This window comes from Tachysurus fulvidraco, chromosome 19 (assembly GCF_022655615.1).
Source record: "Tachysurus fulvidraco isolate hzauxx_2018 chromosome 19, HZAU_PFXX_2.0, whole genome shotgun sequence".
Classification (NCBI taxonomy): Eukaryota; Metazoa; Chordata; class Actinopteri; order Siluriformes; family Bagridae; genus Tachysurus; species Tachysurus fulvidraco.
The window spans coordinates 853,847-880,697 of NC_062536.1; the positions used below are offsets into that span (position 1 = coordinate 853,847).

The window sequence follows — 26,851 nt, forward strand, 5'->3', positions numbered from 1 at the left end:
AATTTGAGACAGATTATTTTTTTCCCCTATTTTATTAAAATATGTTTGATTAACCTGGTTTATTTGAGTGTGTGTGTGTGTGTGTGTGTGTGTGTGTGTGTGTGTGTGTGTGTGTGTGTGTGTGTGTGTGTGTGTGTGTGTAGTATGGCATTCAGCGGAGCCATTTCGACTGCTGTGTGTGTGAGAGTCAGTGTTTCTCCGGTTCCACACTCCCGGACTCTAGTCTGCTCACCCTGCTCATCCGCTGCCTGCTCTTCTTCTACCACAACAGCAAGGACACACCCCGGCTGGTGAGCACACATGCACACACAACCACACACACACATGCACACACATGCACACACAACCACACACACATGCACACACAACCACACACACATGCACACACAACCACACACATGCACACACAACCACACACACATGCACACACAACCACACACACATGCACACACAACCACACACACATGCACACACAACCACACACATGCACACACAACCACACACATGCACACACAACCACACACACATGCACACACAACCACACACACATGCACACACAACCACACGCACATGCACACACACACAACCACACACATGCACACACAACCACACACACATGCACACACAACCATGCACACACAACCACACACATGCACACACAACCACACACACATGCACACACAACCACACACACATGCACACACAACCACACACATGCACACACAACCACACACATGCACACACAACCACACACACATGCACACACAACCACACACACATGCACACACAACCACACACACATGCACACACAACCACACACATGCACACACAACCACACACACATGCACACACAACCACACACACATGCACACACAACCACACACATGCACACACAACCACACACATGCACACACAACCACACACACATGCACACACAACCACACACACATGCACACACAACCACACACACATGCACACACACACAACCACACACATGCACACACAACCACACACACATGCACACACAACCATGCACACACAACCACACACATGCACACACAACCACACACACATGCACACACAACCACACACACATGCACACACAACCACACACACATGCACACACCTCATAATAGCTCAAAAAGCACCTTTCCAAAGCTCTACGCAGTTATCGGGACATATCTCAGCAGGACAGATACAGACACAAACTGTAAGATGTCAGGTTGTGATTCTGAAACTATTTAATTAACATTTATTTTATCAAATAATATTAAAAGTGTGTGGCTACGGGATTAAACCTATCATACAGTTCTGTTCAGTTCTGGATGAGAAGGTGCTGGTTGTTCTCTGTTCCTGCAGCTCAAATCACCGCTTTATATTAAATCTTCAAGTATGTTACCGTTTCTATAGAAACAGCCACTCACAGGAACTCGTACAGACACACACGCTATGACTAATAGTGAACAGGTCGTTATTTAATAAAACCTGCAAGCTCGTCTCCTTCTGTGAAATTCAATAATATTCTGTGGTCCATTTGAAAGTGATGGACCTGATGTTCTTTTATTTGAGCCAATGACAAAGCAGACTTATCTGTGACATTTATTTCAAAGAAAAACTATTTCACAACTTGCACTTGAGATGCCACTAAGACATTTGAAGGTAGCTGCAGTTTAGTAAAGGTTTGCGTTACCTTCCACTTGTATAGATCTTTCACATATACTGTAAAGCAAACTGTCATTTAATCAGTGAAGTGGAATTACACTAGTAATGATACACTAGAGTTCATTGTTTAGTGCCTCTTCATCACATTTTTCACTAGCATATGATATGTGGACATTTTATTGAAGGAGATGTTTATTTAAAGTCTCTGGATGAGTCTCTAGTATCAGAGCTTAGGAGCGGTCAGAGGTACAGCTGTAAGCTTTCTGACACGCTCAAGCTGCATTTCTAGATTCAAGAAAGGTTAAAAAGTAAATAAAAAAGGCACAAGCAGTTTACAAGTGTGTAAATCCACTGTATTAAAGTAATAATAGTGTTGTGACCCAGATGTCCTCTATCATCGGCTCTTAGGTGTGTTTCTTGTTGCAGATCTGGCTGTGTCAGAATGTAGTGAAACATCAAGCTCAGTTTGTCAAGCTGCTGGCCGGACCTGAGAGAAACACGTGTGTGTTCCAGATCAAGAAGCTTCTTGGACACTGCTGCAGGTGCCAAAACTTCTGTGTGTATATACATGTATATGTATGCTAGTGTATGAGGTTCCACCAAACAAGGTTCTTTTACAACTGAGGGGGGAGATAAACAATGAAAAGGACATAAACAACAACAACAAGGACACAAACAATCCAAAACTTTCATCAGTCAAATTTTCATTAGAAAGAAGAAGCCTGTCCTGGGAATGCTGGTGAATTGGGAATACTCCCTGTATGGGATGCAGTCCATGTCAGAGCAACATATACACACACACACACACACACACACACACACACACACACACACACACACACACACACACACACACACACAAGCTTCACTTCTTTTCCTTGGTGAGCTGGAGTGTGTGTCCTCTAAAGTCCATGTCTGCTGTTTCCATACTCTGGTTTTACTCAGTGTGTGTGTGTGTGTGTGTGTGTGTGTGTGTGTGTGTGTGTGTGTGTGTGTGTGTGTGTGTATGTGTGTGTATGTGTGTGTGTGTGTATGTGTGTGTATGTGTGTATGTGTGTGTGTGTGTGTGTGTGTGTGTGTGTGTGTGTGTGTGTGTGTGTATATGTGTGTATGTGTGTGTGTGTGTGTGTGTGTGTGTGTGTGTGTGTGTGTGTGTGTATGTTAGGCTCTCTATCAGAAGAAGGGCTGCTGTTGTATCTGAGCTCTCTGCATGCTCTGTTCCCTCTGCTTCCTGTGAGTGAGAGTCACGCCAAATTTGACGTCGCACGTGACTCTGAGGATGAAGATAAAAACTCTACACAGCCTCCTCCTATACAGGTATATACACACACACACACACACACACACACACACACACACACACACACACACACACACACACACACATTCACAGACATTTCTGTTTACACATCAGCCTTGTGATATCAACCCTGCCATGTATTCAGTTCTCACATCTATCTATCTATCTATCTATCTATCTATCTATCTATCTATCTATCTATCTATCTATCTATCTATCTATCTATCTATCTATCTATCTATCTATCTATCTATCTATCTATCTATCTATCTATCTATCTATCTATCTCTGTGTGTGTGTGTGTGTGTGTGTGTGTGTGTGTGTGTGTGTGTGTGTGTGTGTGTGTGCAGGATGACAACAGTATGTCAGTGCAGTTTATCACACAGCTGTGTGTGCAAAAGTTGGACTCAGAGCTGCAGACGAATGTTCTTCTGTCTCTGGTGTTGAGAGACTCAGCCAGCGAGGACGTCGTCATCATGATGACATCTATCTGCCACACCCTCATGGCGCAGCACTGCAAGATGGTGTCCAAAGTCAGGTTGGCACATGCACATATTTGGTATAGACTGATATTAACAGAATTACCTTTCCTTTCATCACGCATATGGTTCATTCTGTCTGGGAGGTTATTCGGGTCACGGCACCATAAATGTTGACTATCATAGCAGCAATATCATCTCAGCCATGTGTAATGTGTAGAAAGGACCAATCTGGTAACAGAACATTTCGACAGATGAGATTTACTATATGTAACCATATGGTAACATGAGTCTTCCTGGACAACCTTTCTGTCCAACTTTGCATATATTTCTAACTTTTTTTTTTTTAAATAAAAGCTGTAGGTTTAATAGAAACTTACATTATTAAATAAGAAGATAAGTGTTCTCTAAAATGTCCTCATTGTGCTTAGATTTGATTGTTAGGGAGGACATCAACACTCACACATACTTTTATAATTAATCTTGTACTGGAATTTAAAAAATCTTCCTTTACAGCAAATATCAAATTTCTGGGAAAATAAAATTAAATGCATCTAAAATAGATTAGTAGATGGGAACATGGGTGCTTTGGTGGGCTGTTTGTTGGATAGATAGATATGTAGGTAGGTAGATAGCTAGAGAGATGATTTAGTGGATAATTACTTACAGTAAGTAGGTCGATGTTTGACTGGTGTTTTGTTGGATGGATAGAGGTATGGCTCAATAGATAAATTCCTAGGTGAGTAGAAAGGTTAGTGGGTTGTTGGATGGATGGACAGATTGTTAGGTAGATGGATTGATAGGTAGGTGGGTTGTTGGATGAGTGGACGGATAGCTGGATGGTAAGGAGGTGTATGGAAGGTGGTACTGAAGCATTCATGTCCTCAAGACCAGACTGTGTAACGGTTTCTTCCACACAAGCCATCAGACTTCTCAAAAACTGTACTGAGCACAACATACACACATGTGCTCAGTGTGTGCTCAGATCATATGTATGGAGTGCACAGACCTACACTAAATACACACACTTCTGATATACATCCATCAACTTGTTTACATGCTGCTTACATTCATCAAACTGTTTACATGCTGTTTTGCACACTTTTTTTTTTTTACTTTTTTACTCTTTGCACACACTGTCTAATTTCAGTCATTTTGCTCATACTGTACAATATTTCAGTTTGCTGTTTTTGCACAATCCTATACACTATCTCAGGGACCTGCTGCTAAGAAACTGTGTTTATTCCAGTATTGTCTGAACATCCAGTATTTACATCCAGTATTTACATCCAGTATTTACACTGGTCGGTCGGTGATGTTTCTGTTTACTGTCTTTTGTTTCTTATCTTTTATGTTTTTTGTTTATTGTCTTGTAACTTTAGTCTTGTAGTCTTTTATCCAGCACTGTCTTGTCTGTCTTGTTTGTCTTGCCCTGCACTGTTTGCACTATGTTGCACAATTGCACTTTATGTGAATAGGACTGCTTACTAAGTCTTAGCCCTGTCTTTGTTTATATAGCACCATGATCCTGGAGAAATGTTGTCTCATGTCACTGTGTACTGAAACAGTTATATATGGTTGAAATGATAATAAAAGCTTCTTGACTTGACTTGACTTGGATGAGCAGGAGGTTGGTTGGATAGATGAGTGGATTAATGGAGGAATGAATGGATAGATGTGTAGGTAGATGAATTTTTGAATGTGTGATGGGGAGGTAAGTGGTTGGTTGGATTAATATGTAGGTAGATGGATTGTGGATGGAGAGAGGAGCAATGTCGATCGGTACAGAAGGGAACTGAATCATCTTATCAGCTGATGCTGTATCGTTTCTCCCTCTTGTGTGTGTGTGTGTGTGTGTGTGTGTGTGTGTGTGTGTGTGTGAGAGAGAGAGAGAGAGAAATGACGACCTGCTTCATTTTGCCTTCGTATCTGCTATATTGGTTAATTCTAGAACACGTTTTTGTGGTTTCGTACATGTTGTTAGTTGTACAGTGAAGCAACATGTTTTTTTTGTTGCGCTTTAATTCTCTGATCTGATTGGTCAGTCCTTGTGCATTATTTTTGTGTATGGCTCCTATATTAACAGTTCAGACACAGGGACTTCACATGAATGGATGAAGAAAAACTGTTCTAATAATATTCAGATTTATAACTAAAACAATTATACTACTTTTTATTTAAAAAAAAATATATATTTTAGCTCTGAAATTATGTTAAGCATAACATGCTGTTTATTAATAAATAAAATGTGTTTATTGTGGGATTTTTATTTTTGTGGGACAAAAATATAACAGCAAGGACTGGAGAGTGTTTTTCTCTTCTTCAGAACCTTTTTCACTCATTTTATAATATCTGATTTTTATAATACTTAGAGACAAACCTTAAAACTACAACATCTCATTAGAAGCACAAAAAACAATAGGTTGTTGTAGTAACCCTAAAATCCATTGTGTTTGTTAATGATCACGCACACACACACACACACACACACACACACACACACACAGAGTAATAAATAGAATACATTGTGTTTGTTAATGATCACGCACACGCACACACAGTAATAAATAGAATACATTGTGTTTGTTAATGATCACGCACACACACACACACTAATAAATAGAATACATTGAAAATGTTGCACTTTAGATGTTACACAGCTGTAAACCGTTCCTTCACGTCATGGCATCCTATTAGGTTTTGTGATTTCACACATATTTCATTTACCAGTCATAATGTTAGAGCAGTTGCTGTGGCAACCACCTGTAAAACAAAAAGGCCGTAGAACCACAATGTTACACTAAAACCACAAAATTACATTAAAAGCACCCTGTTAGATTTTGACCACCAGACAGCATTGTATATATATATATATATATATATATATATATATATATATATATATATATATATATAAATATATATATATATATATATATATATATATATATATATATATATATATATAAAATGATCATTTCTATTTAATTTTTGTGTATTCATATATATATATATATTTTTTATTATAATAATGTTAATTGAATTTATTATAATTCTGTCCTCTCCAGGCTACTGTACTGTTTGGCCTTCAATGCTCGCTTCCTCAGACACCTGTGGCACTTGATAACGTCCATGAGGACCAAAATGATCACAGGGTGAGTGTTAGCACTGCTGACATCATGCCTCGAGAAGCTCCAAACACAGGTGGATAATTGTGTGTGTGTGTGTGTGTGTGTGTGTGTGTGTGTGTGTGTGTGTGTGTGTGTGTGTGTGTGTGTGTGTGCGTGTGTGTGTGCGTGTGTGTCTGTGTGTGTGCGTGCGTGTGTGTGCATGTGTGTGTGTGCGTGTGTGTGTCTGTGTGTCTGTGTGTGTGTGTGTGCGTGTGTGTGTGTGTGTGTGTGTGTGTGTGTGCGTGTGTGTGTGTGTGTGTGGGTGTGGGTGTGTGTGTGTGTGTGGGGGGGGGGGTCAGGTCTCTAGTTTCATTGCTGCAGCTGATGTCTCGCGGTTCTCCCATGTCTGCTGATGACTCGAACAGGATCATTCCTCTCTTCTACCTGTTCAGCTCCCTGTTCAGCCACTTGCTATCTCCATCCACGACACCGATTTCTTTGGGGAATCCATGGATGGTAACAGCGCACACATGGACACACACACATACATACACACACAGAGTGAGTGGAACATGTTCTCTAGATATGTAGCTGTAAATGGATATATGTATGACATGATATTGTCTAGTGAATAAAACTGTCACTGGAGTAGATGAGGACACACCCACTCAGGGATGTGTTGTTATTCAGGGTGTCACGCTTAGCCTATGAGGGTGGAACACAACACACAACACATCAGGACAGTTCACTCTTTGTGCAGGTTTATTAACAGTGCTCTTTCAACCAAAGCATACATTTTTGAAGAAAAGGTTATATTCAGTGAGAGTTACAGTGTGGCGCTGTTGTGAGCAGTGCCCAGGTAGCTGAAGGCCAGTAGCAGTGTCTAGTGTTAGTGTCTACTGACACTCATACTCTGTGTCCAGGGGTTGTTCTGTGAAGAATCAGAAGGAGAAACGCACATTAGTATGACCATTACTCCTCTCTTACCTCTACCGTGACACTGAGTCCCATGCTGCTCTCTTTGCTTCTCCTGGAGGGTGAGAATGCTGTGGGGTTGCACTGATTGGCCCACTTTTTGGCCCACTTTTCCCGGCACACCTCATGGCCATACACTTCCTAGCTGTTCAAAACATCGGTGGTGCTGAAATGGCGCTGTTCGTAGCACGAGGAGCATGAAAATGTCACTGTAGATAGGAGGTGCAGGCTTCACAAGGGAGTAACTCTGCTTTATCACAATCATGTAGATGATTATTTTATTCTTTCCACAGCACAACACTTATTCAGTAAAAAAAAAAAAAAAAACACTGAACTGAACTTTAATCACTGCAGTAAATTGTCTTTCTTGTTGTTTGTTGTTGTGTAGGTCAGAGGCAGGCATCCATAATTCCGTTCTCTCTCCCTGAGTTGGTGACTCTGTCCAGCTGTTTGCGTGACGCGTGTCTTGGGATCATCAAGCTGGCTCATCCCGAGGCTAGATGCGGCTACAGTGTGGAATATGCAGCCGTGTTCCACAGTGGTGGAGTCAAAACAAGCAGCCAAGTACAGCAGCGTGTCCAAAATCAGCAAAAACACTGGGTCCAGCTGTTCAAGGTCAAAACACAGACCACATGACCTTCAACCTTTACAGTGTATCATAAACATCACGTCTCTCGCTGTCTGTCTCACTCTCTGTTGCTTTCTCTCTGCCTCACTCTCTCTTTCTCTCTATTGCTTTCTCTCTCTTTTTTGCTCTCTCTCTCTCTCTCTCTCTCTCCATTGCTTTCTCTCTTTATTACTTTCTATTTCTCTCTCTCTCACTTTATTGCTTGTCTTCTTTTCCTTTCTTTCTCTGACTCTCTCTTTATTGCTCTCTCTCTCTCTCTCTCTCTCTCTCTCTCTCTCTCTCTTTAATGTCTCTTTCACTCTGTAATCATTCTGTAATCTCTCTGTTGAGTTGTGTTCTTAATAAAAAGTACAAATAGCTGCCTCTCAGTAGCCTGAAACGAGCCTCTGAAAGCAGCAAAAACGCATTTCCAAATTTGAAGGTGGGATTTACAGCCGGCTGGCCTGCTGCTGACCTCGCCCACGCTAATGTTAGCCTCGGCTGCACACGTGTCCTTCCACTGTGTTTTATCACCCCTATCATCCATTTATTAGAAAGATGCTAATTGAATGAAAATGCTCAACTAAGCTCGTATTAATATCGCTGATGAAAGACTGCCTCTTGGCTGTGTTTGGAGAAGTCTGTTATGGTCTGCACTTAACGTGATAACCAGCACTCATTTCCGGAGGTTTCCTCCTCTGTCTGCCTCCAGTAGTCAAATGACCAGATGGAGTTTTGCACTTGCTATTATTACCTCAGTTATTAGTGCTGCGGGATCGATGAATATCTGCTCCTCTTCTTCCCTCCTGCACTGTAGACTACTTTGCTTGTTTGTGTGTGTGTGTGTGGTTGATTACGAGTACAGGCTGCTCTGTTACAGCTTATCTGTCTTCTCCATCCACCAGCAATTGCTCACTAATGACCCTAATGCTGGCCTTTTACATTTACAGCATTTGGCAGACACCCTTATCCAGAGCGATGTACATAAGTGCTTAAATCTCTATCATTGGATACATTAATGCTGGTTCAGTAGGTTACATACTTAAGATTCTGTTAAATAAGTAATTCTGTGCACATCCCACCTTCTGGCAGTTAAAAGAAACTGCTAAAGTGATATATATATATATATATATATATATATATATATATATATATATATATATATATATATATATAATGTCCGCAACACTGTTTATAATTCCCATATTATTAATTTATTAAACAGCAGCAACGTTTTTTATTTTTTTCAATTTCTCTTTACTGGGTCTTCAGGCAAATGGAACACATTTGTTAAAAGGTATATATAGGCCTTGCAATCAACTGACCCACCCTGTGAGGTCAATTAGCTTGATTGGGTCTAAACAAGCCTAATAGCCCCACCCTCTACTCAATTAAGAGAACACTTTCATAGAAAAACACTACAATGGAAGAAACAGCTCCACACATACTCATAAGCCCAAAACAACATGAAAACACCACACATGCACAAAAGACCACCGAAAAATAGTCAGCAAAGAAACAGACAAATTCCCACAAAGAATACATACATACACATATACATACATATTAAATGCACACATACACACATATACATATGTATATATGTATACACACATATACATACACATATACTGTACATATACATACATATTACATGCACACATACACACATATACATGTGTATGTATATATACACACATATACATACACATATACACATACACACATACACATATACTGTACACATACTTATACATACACATATAAATATAAATATACATACATACACATACACACATACACATACATACATACATACATACACATATACACATACACCCATGTATATTTATACACACATGCATACACATATACTGTACACATACTTATACATACACATATAAATATGCATACATATACATACATATCCCCAGTCCTTATAAGAATGGCTTTATATCAAACTCTTCATTAAGGCCATGGGGAGGCATTGTATTTAAATAGTGAATCTAAAATGTTTCACGTTGGAGAAGCCTTTTATCCTGATCTCATCCTCTAGACGGTTTATTGACCCGCTCCAGCCCGATATATCTAAGGGTGCTGACATTATGCCCTGCTAGTTTAAAATGAGCGGCAACAGGACAACGTTCATCCCATGTTCTTCTGTGCTCACTAATTCTAATCCGAAGTGCTCTCGATGTTTTGCCCACATATGCTAAACCACACGGGCAGAGAATTAAATAAATAACAGGTGTGGTGCTACATGTGATAACACCACGAATAGATAATGTCTTGCCAGTGTATAGATGATTAAATTTTTTGCACTTATGGGTATACGAGCACTAGGCACAACTGCTACATCTATAGTTACCATCTGGCATACTAAGAAAAGACATTATGGATTGCAGACGTATATCATTTTTAACAAGGAGGTCTTTTAAGTTAGCGGCACACTTAAAAATAAGCTTAGGTTTTTTTTGGAACTATTCTGATTAGTTTAGGGTCCGAATCAATAATGTGCCAATGTTTGTAAACAGATTTTCTAAATTCTGATACAAGTGGGGAATATTTTATGCAACTTAAAGGGGACTTGTTTGGATTCTTAGTGCGCTTATTTGATCGAAGACACTGATCTTCTGTTAACTGATCAAAACGTTTTTTTTTTGGCCAAATCAACCCAATCTTGTTTATACCCTCTATTGAGGAATCTTTTTGTCAAGTCTGCAGCCTGCTTTGAATAAGATGTATTATCGCTACATATTCTACATACACGGTTAAACTGACTGATCAGAAGACTGTTTCTTCCATTGTATTGTTTTTGTATGAAATTGTTCTCTTAATTGAGTAAAGGGTGAGTTTTAACTGATGAGCAATCATCCATGATGATATTTCTCCCAGACATGCTGAGATCCGATAAAAAGCTATGGTATCTGAGGGTGGGAAAAAGAAGATAATTTGTGCATCATCAGCATAGCAGTGGTAAGAGAATCCATGTAAGGAAACAGCTTCACTAAGAGAGTGAGTAAACAGGGAGAAAAGAAGAGGACCAAGTACTGAGCCCTGTGGGACACCAGTGGAGAGTCTGTGTGGAGCAGATGTCACTCCCCTCCACATTACCTGATATGAGTGTCCTTCCAGGTAGGAAGCGAACCATTCCCAAGCTGATCCACAAATCCCAAGACTCTTGAGGGTGGATAAGAGATTCTTGTGGTTGATTGTATCAAACACTGCTGAAAGATCAAGGAGGATAAGGATGGATGACAGTTTGGCTGATCTAGCAACATGTAGTTTCTCAGAGATATACAAAGGGGCTGTCTCTGTGGAATGAGCTGCTTTAAAGCCAGGCTGGTTGGGATCTTGGAGGTTGTTCTGTGAGAGATAGACACACAGTTGATTATAGACAATGCGTTCAAGAATTTTTGAAAGAAATGATAGAAGTGATACCAGTCTGTAGTTACTGATGTCTGATGGATCCAGAGTAGGTGTCTTTAGGATGGGAATAACCCTTGCTCTCTTAAAAGTAGTTGGTACCTGACCAGATGGATCTATTGATGATAGTGGTAATGATGGGCAGAAGGTCTTGCAAGATGGTCTGGAGCATAGTGGAAGGGAGTGGATCCACTGGGTGGGTGGTAGGATTGCAAGACTGGACGGGTTGTAAAATCTCTTCTGCTGCTACAGTTGAGAAATGATACATCAAAAGAGTGGGGGAATCCATACTGTGAGATGTAAGTGCAGTCATGGCAGAAGTGAAGGACCTGGAGATTTCCTCAATCTTCTCATAGTAGAAAGAAGCAAAGTCTTCTGCAGTCAGGGAGGATGAAGAAGGTGTAGCCAGGGGATTGAGTAGAGAAGAGATGATGTTGTAGAGCTTCTGAGGATCTTGTGACGAAGCTTCAAGCTTTTCTTTGTAGAAGGAAGTCTTGGCAGAAGTCACATCTGAGGAGAATTTGGCAAGGAGTGTACGGTAATAATCAAGATCTGCATCAAGTTGTGATTTCTTCCACTTTCTCTCTGATGATCTTAGCTCTCTTTTATTGTTGCACAACACATCTGAAAGCCAAGGAGCAGAACAAGAAGTTTTCTTGGGTTTAGTGGACAGATGGCAGAGAAAGTCCATAGTTGAGGAAAGAAATGAGAGGAAAGTATCTGAGTCCAAGGGTAGTAAGGAAAATGACTCAGGATCAGGAAGAGAAGAAACAGTGCCAGAAGCTACAGAAGGAGGGGAGACAGAGTGAAGGTTGCGGTGGGTAAGAGCGAGGGGGTGAGAGGTAGTTTTAGGTAGGATGGGGAAAGTGATGGTGAAGGACACCAGGTGATGATCAGAGATGTGTAGTGGAGTAGCAGTCATGTCTGTAGTTTAAAAAGGTCCATGATATTTCTTCCAGGAAGTCTCCTAGGGCACCAGGAGGGCAGTAGACAACAATGATAACAAGGTTTATTGGAAATGTGTCTGAAATGGAATGGAATTCAAAAAAGGAGATGGTTAAATGAGACAAGAGGAGAGGTGTAAAGCACCATCTCTTTGACAACAATAAACCTGTACCACCACCACCGTCTGTTTCTCGTGGTGAGTGAGCAAAAGCATAGGCAGAGGATAAAGCAGCTGGTGTAGCATTGTTCTGTGGTGATATCCAGGTCTCTGTTAGCGCAAGAAAATCAAAGGAGTAATGGGAAGTTAAAGCAGAGATAAAATCAGCTTTCTTTACAGCAGACTGGCAGTTCCAGAGCCCACCTACCACCACTGTGTTAGACTTACACAACAGATGAGTAGATGAGGTTACTGGGATTGTGACCTCTGCTCTGTGGACATGGTAGAACATATCAAACAGTACTAGACACTTATGTTACAATGTGTTAGAGAAATACTTACAAAAGTTTATCTCTTTATGCCTCGATTTAGGCGATCAGAAGGTCAGCCACTGAGCAAAGAACAGAATTTAAAACTGCGGTACGTGTGTTTTTATTATGCACAGTTTATTGCATAACCTTTTTTTGTTTCAGGTGAGCGCCAACCTACTGAAGATGTTGAAGGTGAGGGACATCAGCAGGCCATTCTGCCCCAAGGGTCACTGGCTGTCTGACGAGGTCAAGATCAATGCTGATAAGGTGCAGACACTCGTCATACTGTATGTCTCTGTTAACCAAAGTAATCCAGAGAATAAACAACAGCTGCATTTTGATTGGTCAGCTCTGCCTGTAGTGCAGCTGCAAATTGTAATGTACTCTTTATTTATTTTCTTTAAGGAGATGTTTATTTTACCTTTAGGGAAGTCTCTGTTTATAACAAATTCAACCAAAACTAACAACAATTAAAACTGAGATTTAAACTAAATCCCAAGTTAGCCATTTCAATTAAGACTGAAAAAAATAAGCTGAACAACAAATAATTTTATATTTAATTTGAATTTTTCTTAAAAAAGCATTTTTGTGTTAGGATGATGAACTTTTATATAAATTTAATGAACATGTAAATTATTAAAATCAGTGATGTGAAAACAACTCTATTTGTTTTCTTGATGAACATCTCAACATCTGTATCCTATTTTGTTTTTTGTTCTAAACAGTTCACGCTGTATGTTCTTTCTGCTCGACACGTGTGGAGGACAAGTCGTATGGACCCCTTCGCTCTAAAAGGTGAGATCCTGCTGTGTTTATCAGTCTATGTGATTTACTGATTTTCTGATAATGCCTTGATGAGTTCAATTCAATTCAATTTTATTTGTATAGCACTTTTAACAATTGACATTGTCTCAATGCAGCTTCACAGAACATTAACATAATGCAAAAGGTTAATGTAAAGAATAATATTAAGATTAATATAATACAGAATACAGATTAATAATTTAGAATACAGATTATAATACAGAAATCTAAGATTAATATAATATATATATATGAGTGATACCTCAAGATACGAGTGCTTTGACATACAAATTTTTAATATACAACCAGTGATTCGAGCAAATTTTTGCCGTGAGATACAAAGATCACCCACAACCACCTGTGCTCCATCCGTAATTTCCGGATCCGTTTTGAGCGTTGGATCCGTTAAAAAATTTGAACTTGTGCAACTACACCGCATCCGATATGCCCGACCGGACAGGTTTTTATTAAAACGACCTGTGAGGAAATAACCTGTTAGTGAGGAAAGTGACAAAAAAGGCAAAAACAAGTGAAGAGAAAAGCGATGAAGAAAATTAAGCAAAATTGTAAAAACAGAAATTGTAGCAATTAAGTTCAGTTAAGTTAAGAGAATTTTAGTTCTTTCAGGAGCACTTTGTCAAAAGACAATTTATTAGATGATATGCATAGTTAGTGTTGGCGGTTTGGTTCTGTTCTGGGCAAGAATCCAGTGATTAACAGCTGATGCATGCTTGACAACGTGGCCTGCCTGAACTAACGTGATGCTTGATTTAATTTCGTTAATTTTAGTGAAGTTTAGTTAAGTTCTATTTAAGTGTAAAGTAGCATTAAGAGTGTACAGTAGCGAGTAAGTGAATGAAAGTGAAAGTGTAATTCCTCCTAAATCCTCCGCCTGTTTACTCCTCCCTCAACCCTTACTCCCTTACTCCTCCCTCATCTTCCATAAAGTAAAATCAGTTTATTTTTTTAACATTCTCTTTTATTACTGTATGTTTTGATACAATATTTGTCATTTATAAATGCAGGTACTACATTTTTCATATTCAAAACACATAAACAAAACAACTGGGGTGGAATTTTGCGAGCTGGAACGGATTAATGTGATTTCAATTAATTTAAATGGGGAAAATTGTTTTGAGATACGATCAAGGTCACCTAATGAATTAAACTTGTATCTCGAGATATTTCTGTATATATATATATATATATATATATATATATATACGTACATATATATATATATATATATATATATATATATATATGTATACATATATATATGTACGTATATATATATATATATATATACGTACATATATATATGTATACATATATATATATATATATATATATATATATATATATATATATATATATATATATATAGTCTTAGCAAAGTCTTAGGCAAAGTCTTAGGCAACTTTGGTGAGGAAAAACTCCCTTCAATGGTAAAGGAAGAAACCTTGAGAGGACCCAGACTCAAAGGGGAACCTCATCCTCATTTGGGTGACACTGGAGGGTGTGATTATAAATATACAGTCTGATCAAGATGGTACTGCGGATGGCTCAGTGCTTAGCTCCTCAGTGTTTGCTCTGTTTTTGTTAGTTCTTCCTGTTCTGTGTCAAGAAAATCTGATCAGTTTCACCAGGGATGAACTACTGAACATTCCGCAGTACACACCAAAAGATCTTTACCCCGGTTTATGAGTATTCCGACATCTTGATGAATATTGTAGTTGGCAGAGCGGCTGCACTGTTTAAATGCTTCAGGACGTGCACAGAGGAAGCGTGTCGGCGCAATCGTGAAACTCAGACAGCGTTGTTTAAGAACACCACTGCCTAGCATCCATCTGGCGAATCTCCGCTCTCTACCCAACAAAATTGACAAACTCCTTCTGCTCACCCCGACAAATAAGGATTTTTCTAACTCTGCTGCTCTCTGCTTCACGGAAACCTTGCTTTAGAGTGGATCGCGACGCGGAATCAACGGGGAAATTGCACGGAGGCGGGACGTGTGTAACCCAAGGTGTTGTTCTGATGTAACTGTGTTAAAGATGATGTGCTGTACCGATCTTAAAACACTCTTCATTAACTGCAAACTGTTCTATTCGCCACGGGAATTTTGCTTGTTTATTCTGGTGAGTGTTTACATCCCTCCGTAAACGCACGTGAGCTCGGCCCTACAGACACTCGCTGATATGGTGACAGAGAGTGAGCAACAACACCCGGACTCTGTAATAATGATTATTGGGAACTTTAATAAAATGAGTCTCTCACGTGAACTGCCAAAATACAGACAGCATGTTACATGTCCCACCAGAGACAGTAACACACTGGATCACTGCTACACTATAATAAAGGATGAATATCACTCTGTCCCACAGGCAGCTCTGGGGCTCTCTGATCACTGCTTAGTTCATCTCATACTGACCTACAGGCAGAAACTGAAATCAGCTAAACCTGTATTAAGGAGTGTAAAAAGATGGACTAAGGAAGCGGAGCAGGATCTACAAGCCTGCCTCTCTCTCACTGATTGGACTGTTTTTGAAGCTGCTGCCACCGACCTGGACGAGCTCACAGAGACTGTAACATCATATGTCAGCTGTGAGAATGTGTGTAGTCCTACCAGGACTCACTTAACTTACAACAATGATAAACCATGGTTCACTGCACAACTCAGCCAGCTCCATCAGGCCAAAGTGGATGCTTACAGAAATGGGGAAAGAGTCTTGTATAAACAGGCCAAATACACACTGGAAAAGGAGATCAGGGTGGCAAAGAGGAACTATTCCGAAAAGCTACGGATTCAGTTTTCCTCTAATGACTCAACTTCAGTGTGGAAAGGTCTGAGAGGCATTACCAACTACACAACACCATCCCCCGCACTGTGGTGAATTACAGTGACGACTTGAACGAGTTCTATTGCAGGTTTGAAAAAGCCCAATTCATACCTCCTGTAACCCTCGACTCCACCACACCTAAAATTCAGTTCAGTGAGGATGATTTGTGCCAGGTTTTCAGCTGGCCCCCATCTTCACACGGATCTTCAACAGATCACTGGAGCTGTGTGAAGTCCCCTCATGCTTAAAAAGCTCCACCATCATTCCCGTCCCAAAGAAACCCAAAATTACCGGACTTAATGACTACAGACCTGTGGCTCTAACGTGAAATCATTTGAAAGACTGGTTTTGGCTTATCTGTAGGACATCACTGGACCCTTACTGGAACCTCTGCAGTTGGCCTACAGAACAAACAGTCAATATGGCACAGCATTATATTCTGCAGCATCTGGACAGACCAGGGACTTATGTGAGGATCCTGTTTGTGGACTTCAGCTCTGCCTTTAACATCATCATCCCATCACTCATCCAGCCCAAATTAAGCCAGCTCTCCGTGCCCTCCTCTGTCTGTCAGTGGATCACCAGCTTTCCGACAGACAGGCAGCAGCTAGTGCGACTGGGAAAACTAAAATCCAGCACCCGCATCATCTGCACTGGTGCCCCTCAGGGTTGTGTCCTCTCCCCACTGCTCTTCTCCGTGTACACAAACGACTGCACACCCCTGTGTCAAGCTCCTGAAGTTTTCAGATGACACCACATTGATCGGCCTCATCAAGGAGGGTGACGAGTCTGCTTACAGATTGGAGGTTGAATTGCTGGCTGTCTGTTACAGTCTTCACAACCTGGAGCTGAACAAGACAGTGGAGATGATCATGGAGATGAGCTGGTACAATTTCTGGATTCCTCGGGAAGGGTAGAAAAAGAGAAGCCGTGGAGAGGAATTAGTGTGGCTGCAGTTCATAATATTAGCAAGCACTAGATGATAACTTGCATTTCATCAGATGTATTAGAGCAAAATTATGGGAATTTTTAAGTGTACGCCTGAATAAAAAGTTTTTAATCTACATTTAAACTTGGAAAGTGTGTCTGAGCCCCGAACACTGTCAGGAAGACTATTCAAAAGTTTGGGAGCTAAATACGAAAATGCCCTACCACCTTTTAGTAAATTTTGATATTGATATTGGGAACTAACAGGAGTCCTGAGTTTTGTGATCTCAGAGAGTGTGAAGGATTGTAACGTGTTAGAAGACTAGTTATATACATGGGAGATAAACCATTAAGAGCCTTGTATGTAAGTAGCAGCAGTTTGTAATCAATTCTAAACTTAACAGGTAGCAGTGTAGAGATGATAAAATTGGGGTTATATGGTCATACTTTGATCTTCTCCTGGTAAGAACTCTGACAGCTGCATTTTGGATGAACTGTAGCCTATATATATGTCAACAGGGGACACGGTGGCCTAGTGGTTAGCACGTTCGCCTCACACCTCCAGGGTTGGGGTTCGATTCCCGCCTCAGCCTTGTGTGTGGGGAGTTTGCATGTTCTCCCCGTGCCTCGGGGGTTTCCTCCCCCGGTCCAAAGACATGGTAGGTTGATTGGCATCTCTGGAAAATTTTCCGTAGTGTGTGAGTGAATAGTGTAGTGTGTGTGCCCTGTGATGGGTTGGCACTCCGTCCAGGGTGTATCCTGCCTTGATGCCTGATGACGCCTGAGATAGGCACAGGCTCCCCGTGACCAGAGTAGTTTGGAAAGCGGTAGAAAATGAGTGAGTGAGTGAGTGAGTGAGTGAGTGATTATATATAGTGAGTGACTCACTATATATATATATATATATATATATATATATATATATATATATATATATATATATATATATATATATATATATATATATATTCTATTATATAACTACTCTATTAAAACTATTGGACAAGCACGTAGTAATACATTACAATAGTCTAGTCTAGAGGTCATGAATGCATGAACTAGCTTCTCAGCATCAGATACAGACAGGATGTTTCTCAGCTTGACAATATTTCAAAGGTGGAAGAAGGCCATTTTTGTAATATTGGTGATATGATTTTCAAAAGACAAATGAGTTATTAATATTGATGGAGCTAATTAGTTAATCAATTTAGAGTTAATGCTGAGCTGTATTGTGCTTTTTTCTGCATTATCATTTAACATTGGTGTGAAAACGCTAATGATGTGGGGTTTTTACTCATCACTTTTGATACAAATAATCATACCACCAGTGATACTGAACGGGACATATGGATAGGGCTACTGATATGGACATTCATACAAATAGGGATACTGCTACAGAAGGGGACACCGGTGCAAGTGGAGGCATTTGTACAGGCGGGGGACGCTGTTACAGGCGGGGGACACCATTACAGGCCAGGGACACTATTACAGGCGGGGACACTGTTACAGGCAGGGGACACTGCTACAGGCGAGGGACACTGGTGTAGGCAGGGGACGCTGTTACAGGTGGGGACACTGTTACACACAGGTGCTTTTTTACAGGCGGGGGCATTTGTACTCCAGAATTATTGGCACACTTTGTGAATAGGGAGGTTTAAAATATGATGAAGATATCTCAGTCTTTATTTTGCTTAATCCTCTCATCTAAATCATTTATACTAGAAGGAAACTTCACCTCCTGGAAGTGTATACCATAGATGCCACATGGGAATTTTTTACGATCTGTTTTGGAATCAAATGAGGAATTTTTGAATGGTTTATTCAGAGAATTTCCTATAAATAAGATATTGTGTCTTAATTAATGGTAAATATTAATAGATATGTAGAAGTTTTTTTGCTTTCTTTCTCCTCCATGGTTTGCTTGGATTTGGGCGGTCTGTTTCAGAGGAGAGAAACCTGGCTGAGCTGCCCTCTGTCGTACCCTTCATGAACAAAGGGGAGGTATAGAAGTCTATTTTCCATGTTTTGGTGTACCAATTTATTTAATGATTGAATTTGACCATTAGAAAATACTTCCTGCACAATGAGGTCTCCTAACGCTGTCTCTCGGTTCACTTCCTGTTAGATGAAAAATGATTGCTTATGGAAGAGATGACAACAAATCTTTACTCTCTGGTACTTTCTGTCTCTTTCAGATCTTCCAGAGGCTGATCAATAATGATGATATGCAGGTTGTTCAGTTGCACAATGGTCTCGTTAACTTCAGGAAGTTGAGTAACTACAAGGAAATCTACAAGGATGCATATAAAAAACTGCCTCCGGTGAATGGTACGATCACTGTTTCAGGCGGGGGACACTGTTTCAGGCGGGGGCACTGATTCAGGCAGGGGACACTGTTACAGGCGGTGGACACCGGTGCAGTTGGGGACTCCGGTACACAATATGGATGTGGATACTGATACTGATAGGAATACGGATATAGTTACTGGTATAGATACTGATACAAATAATGTTACAGTATTAATACTGGTAGGGATAATGCTACAGTAACTCACTTGGTATGAATTAATGTGAAATGCTAAGGAATTGTTTTGTTTCCCATGTTTACATAGTGGCTACACAGTACATTTGCCAGAGTAAAATTTACTCAAATTGAAGAAAGTTTTACTCTATTCCAAATAACATATGACTTTTGAAAGAGTCATTTTACCAGAGTCAATTATGCTTAATGTAGTGTTAATATTTTACTCTTTCAAGTGATATTTGACTCCATTTAGTGTTTTTTTCAAATGAACTCTTGCACTATTTTACACAGTTCTGAGCTACTTGAAGTTTTCTCTGCTACTTTTTAAATCTATTCAGAGGTACTTTGACTTTACTCTGCAACAATTTCCTTCCCATCCAGAGTTGTTTATAATCAATTCTAAGTGACCTATAAAGAACTTATTATATTCAAAGTTATCCTTCTGAATTACACCATTCATGTTTACCCATTAAAAGGACCTAAAATTAAAAACTTGCTTTTCAGTCTTAAAAGAAAAATGAACAAACGATATACTCATGTCTCACAAATTTTATTTTTCAAGCTTATTTTGAAAAAAGAAAACAATAATGAAAACATAATGATTCCGATATGACAAACAGGATGAATTACATGTAAATATATGGTACAATAAACAAATCAGAATCACAACCATAAGACATCAGAATGTCAAACAGTTTGTGGTGCAAAATATCCTTAACATCCAAAACACAAGGTGCTTCTACGGTATGTGCAACTTTGTAAGTAAGAATATGTTCAACTAAACAAACAGTTTTCAGTGCAGTTGTTATTAAAAGGACACGTTTATCTTCGACAACAATATTCTAAATTACATGAAATACAGGCATGTCATTTTGAACCACAACTCAAACTGTTAACCCTGACTGATATATATTTCCACAGTACTTGACCCATTTCACATTTAGGACCTTAGTCCACATGGGCACAATAAGTTTCTCAGCTATCTCAGTGCCAACTTTCATTTTATTCAAGGGGACCATTTTCTTAAGACCTAATTCATATCATTTGGATCAAATGTTTGCGAAATGTAAGCCATTTGACACTGGTGTTTCTTTGCTAATGTTTTTGTTATGTTTTTAAAGATTTTCAGCTGCTTTTTAAAAAATGTTATGCTTTGCTTCGTAATGCATGCACCAACAATGTAGCAGTGGTCCAATTAACTAGGGTAATGCACCATAAAATTATGCTTTGGCAACAATTTCTTATCAGAGAACAAATGCTTAAACAAACTGTGGTGCTCTGCAACAGTGTTGCAATGTAACAGTGTACAAATACTTCGTTACTGTACTTAAGTAGAAATTTCAAGTATCTGTACTTTACTTCGCTATTTAAATTTATGTCAACTTTCACTTTTACTCCACTACCTTTCCTAGATAAAATGTATACTTTTACTCCGTTATATTTCCACTAAGCATCTTTGTTACTCGTTACTACAAAATAAAATCATAAGAAAAGTGTGCGACTGTAATAAGGGAGGTTTGGCCAATCACCGGTCCTAGATTATTACGCAATTACGCAAGCTCCGCACGGTCAATTTCAGCATTATGTTGTCAAAGGAGCAGTGGCGGAGCCAGAGGGGTGTCTGGGGTGGCACTGAACACCCCTGACATCTGATTGGCCAACCCAGGTGCCACCCTGAATTTTTATTTGATAGCATTGGAAGTTTGATGCTGATTGACATCTCATTTCACCTATCAAAAGAAGTGTTCGTTTGACGCTTTGTCGCGGCGCCGCTCAACATTTCAAATCCATCAATCAATGACAAGAAAGGGTTGAGAGCTAGAGAAGAATACCGTAACAGACTAATACTAAAACATCAAATTTCGGTAAGTTTTGAGATTAAACATCAGGATTTAGTTTTCCAGAAAAATATTTTGAAAGTTATGTCGCTATATAAATTGAAGTTAGATGCTATTAACAGATTAATCAGACAAGATAGATCGGTTCGTTCCCCAGTTTAGCCATAACATACATTAATATGACATTTGTGCTAGTTATACACGTATACAGTGTAGTGTCTGTGTGTAAGTCTTTAACTGTTTAGCTAATATGAGGTAACTAGTTTTACAGCTCAGTGTTGTTATTAAACTATGTATCTGGTAATGTTACTCAAAAGATTCCAAAGCTATCATAAAGGTGATTAAAGTAGTAATTTATGCTGAAAGTGCAATTATTATAGTGGGATTTGTAGTTAAAGTTTAAAATTTTAATTTAAAAAAATCTGTATTTGATGCTTAAATGTATTATATCCATGTGTCATATTTTTACATTGGGACAAAAAAAAATGAAAAGAAAGGCAGAGATATCAGACTTATTTTTAAAGAAGCAAACACACACAGATCAGGTGCAAACAGACCCCAGCCCAACCCCCAGCCCCCGCATCAGCACAGTACCCCAGAGCAGCTTCCTGCCTGATGCTAGTAGTCAGACTTCACAAGAACCACCCACAGGTTTGAGAACCCACCAGGCAGTCATTCAGTTAGTCAGTCACATGTCCAGTTCAGAATTTAAGTTTAGCTTGTTATAGATGGTTTCATCAGTTTAAGCTTTACATAAAAATGTAATTAGGTGTTGATTTATGTGTGCCATTAACAAGATAAAATTATAACAATGTATTATAAATTATAAAATAGAATATGAGAGATATATTCAACCTCTAATGAGTAATTATGGGATTCATCCATGCTCCTTGTTAGGGTAGTTTATGTCATAGTCTGTGGACCCCCTAAAGTTGCCTTGGCCACCCCATTTGCAAGAAATATTTCTGTACATTGGAATGAAAGATTCTTCCTACCAAATGAAGTGCCTTTTATACCTACCGAAAATCACTGAAATTTTACTTTTTACTTTTACTTCAAATACTTAAGTACATTAAATATCAGAAAATTACTTTTGATACTTAAGTACAGTAAATATCAGATACTTTAAGACTTTTACTTGAGTAATATTCTAAAAGGTGACTTTCACTTCTACCAAAGCCTTTTTCTAGTACAATACTTATACTTGTAGAAAGCATTGCTTTCAAGTACTTTATACAACACTGCTCTGCAATCAGATGTTTCAAATAAATGGTAATACCAGTGGATATAACCGAAGAAAACACTATACTGAAGCAATATGAACAAATACCAGTGCTGATCAATAGGACACACAATATCTCCAAAAATAATGGGCAGATAACGCAGTAAACACCAGCTCTGAGTGGCATTTAAGCCCATGTCATTGGAACCCTCTCCACCATAAAGCCATAGTTAAAACTCTGAATTCTTCTGTGTACTTCTGCTGATGTGGTTTAATTGCCAATCAGGTGCTGAATAAGTAATTTCATCTCATATTGCAACCCCCTCTAATATATCATGCATAATATCAACTGAAAAATATGCAGTGGTGTGAAAATATTGCAAAGAATTTAAAAGGCAATACTTTTTTACTCCCATTACATAAGGAAGACTGAGATTGCTCTGCATTCCCTGGCAGTGTACTGCATGAAGTTCATTAGTTCGCATTGACATCCTTGGACTATCTTCACTGAACACTGTCTGAAAGTTTTCTTTCTCTAGCAGGCAAAAGTGGCAACAGTACCTAGCTCTAAACGATTCCATAAAACCAAGTATGGTATGGACACCAAGGTTGTCACCAATAATTTGGACAATGGTTCCATAAACTGCATGATCAAATAAAGGAATCTGTGTTGAGATATCCTGGACAAGCGACTCTAGTATTTTATCAAACCCATATATTTTGATATCTTGTGCATGAAATAAAGCGACTAAATGGATATTTAGTAAGCTGGAGTTGTATTTAGGGGACATATTTCTAAGGGTAAAATACTGTAGATAGCTCCTAACTCATGTATTCATCATTTTGATCCAAGGGAGTTTATGCATTCAAATTCATCAAAAAATGTTGGATCTGAACTGCATGCCTTTGTTTTGAGAAGAGTTCATGATTCTTAAAGAACTCTCCATCGTGTATGTCATAAAGATATGTCATAAATTTTTTTGTGAGTCTCTCGCCATCATATCTTTAATTTTAGGGTGCTTATAAATGGACTATAATGTCTCTATAATTGGTATATATAGATATTTATCCTTAACAATGGTTTGGGCAAAGGTTCCAGTTGTTCTGTTATATCTTGTAGAAAATATTGCTCCGAGAACATATTCAACAGGATCTAATTTTCTGTATTTCTCTAAAAAGTACTGCATTCTCTTGCTCTCAGTGTTCATTGCCACAAAAGGATTTAGCATTTTATTAAAGCACTGGTCAATTTGTGACTCAACAATACTTTTTATGGGCTCCTCTAAAGATAAGCTGTTTTGCACAGATTCTCGAGTTTCACTATGAATGTCTCCAATCACTTCTTCTAAAGCACTAACAACATAGTTAAAAGATGTCTCTGCGACACCAGCAAGTTCAGCTACCACTGTTGCACAACTGTCTACTATATTTGTTTTTAGGGGTACAGACTCACAGTTTAAATTTGTGTTTGGTAAATCACCTACATCACCTAATAAAATGGAGTTGGCAGTGGATGAGCTTTCACCAGTATTGAGGCATGAACTGTCAATTGCACAACATTTACTGAGATGCTTTCGTAATCCAGAAAAACTATGGTAAACATGTGAACAACCTTTTTGAGCACATTTAATTTAAGTCTTTTCCCTGAACAAAGGCCATGCACTAACTTATAGTGCCTTATAAGGGAAGTGGCCCCCTTATACAAATGAAACAAATCATCTGGTAACTGGAGCATTCTAGCTCTCAACTCACTGACTCTGGGATTCACCTTAGTGACTTCAAAATCTAGATCATAAACAGTGGTTTGCAGAAAGATGTACACATTTGTCAATTGCTGACAGTATGAGGTGCCAAAGACAAAGTGAACTTTGAAAAGCTCATCAACACAGGCCAGTGAATTAGAGGCCTTGCATGGTATAGCATGTTGGTCAATTCCAATAAACCAACTCTAGATCCTACTTTTCTTTGGTCCAACAGCAAGTAGATATGGCTGGAGACTTTTTCCAATTCCATCCAGGTGCCCTTGGATACTGGTACCAGTCTGTGAAAAAATGAAAACATAGAGCCAATGTGGCCTAACAGTTAAAGTCAAAATGCAGCATGAATAAAGATGCATTGATGTCTTTCACTAAAGTTTCTGTACATACTGCCGAGAGATTCCAATAGATTGTTACTAAGTATGTGTGAAGTAGAAAAGAATAATAGAATTTGGAGGACAGATGGTCTTTAAGTACCTGTCTGAGAAATAAGCAAGTTCAAGGTCACACAGTAAAGGAACAGTATAAAATAGTGTCAATTGATCTGATCCATTCACCTTGATGAATTTCACAAGAGTATCACATGCTTGTATAGCTGATATTTTTCCCGGTCTTTTGCGGCCTTAACTTGAAGGTGGCAAAAGGTGAACCAGAATCAGAATTGACGACATGTCGCTGTCCCAACCAGGAGACATGGAAAACAAAGTGATTTCTTTTATAGGCTTGTAAGTTTGGTTTTTAGCTAGAAGGTGTTGAACATACCATCCTACTCAGTTTCACTTGACTTAACATTACTTGGAAGATGAGCCTGTATAAATACATTAACTAGTATTAACAGTATTTACTAATATTATGAACTGTCTTGACTACAGATGTATGCTGTCATACAATCTGCAACTCCTGTATGTGGCCCTTGTGCACAAAAGGGTAGAAATGTTAGAGCAACAAGTGATTTTCATACAGTTTACCCATTACAAGTTGGTATGAAACATGCATGTCTAATGGGTAAAGTTGTGACCACATTTGAAACGTTATTTCATCTTAGTTAACTTAAGCTATAGCACAATATAGTTACCTTCTTCAACTTCATTGGCTTCAGCATTTTGGATGAGGTCTTGGAGCTCACAAGTCTGTGTGAGGCCATGGCTCTGGGCAATAACCTTTGGTTTTATGCTGGTGGACCACTTCTCCAACAACTTTGCAGAGGTTGCATCACCAAATAGAAGTCTAAAATCTTGATCAATCTGCCAAAGGTAATAAAAGTCAGTACCACAGTAGGAACTAAGTTTGTTTACCTAAGTCTGTGTTACGGCAGAACAATTGAACTTGATTTTATATTTATAATTCTCACATACCAAGCCTGGTATATCCTGGAATCGTGGGAAAATTGATAGAATATCAATTGACTCTTTAGGGTTGTGAAGCAGCTTCTGGCGATAGGTCTGATTATCGCCTTCTGGCGATAGGCAATTGCCCTGCTTCATCAGGGCAATTGCTTCCTGACACTGAAGTTCATCATTTAACAAAATATCTCCTTTGCAGGGATACCTTTCAGCAGTTGGCCCTCCTGAAATTGTTTAAGACAATATGAAAACCACATTTGTAATTCTTTTTATTTTTAAAGCTCAACACATTAACATCAAAGAAGATAAATTACAGAAAATAACATGTAAAACATTAATATATATCCCAGAATGACATTTCAATTTTCCAACCCTTAGAGATTATGAAAAACATGTTCACATTCAAAAAGAAAAGCAATTATATTTTGTAACAGGTGACCTCATTCTCACTATAGAACAAATGAATACTTCAAATACAAGTCACAAATGTTGCATATTCATTAAAAAATAATAAAATGTTGAACAAGCCTTGCAGCCAAGCACTGATTAAACATCAAATCTTGCACCCACCTATTTGTGATTGCCGTGGGCGTTTCATCCGACCCTCCGATGCTTCTTTTTGCA

General features: G+C 39.0%; 1 pseudogene; it reads left to right on the forward strand.

Moving 5' to 3' along the window:
• LOC113663809 overlaps nt 1–26,851 on the forward strand; it is a 78,425-nt pseudogene that overhangs the window by 14,842 nt on the left and 36,732 nt on the right.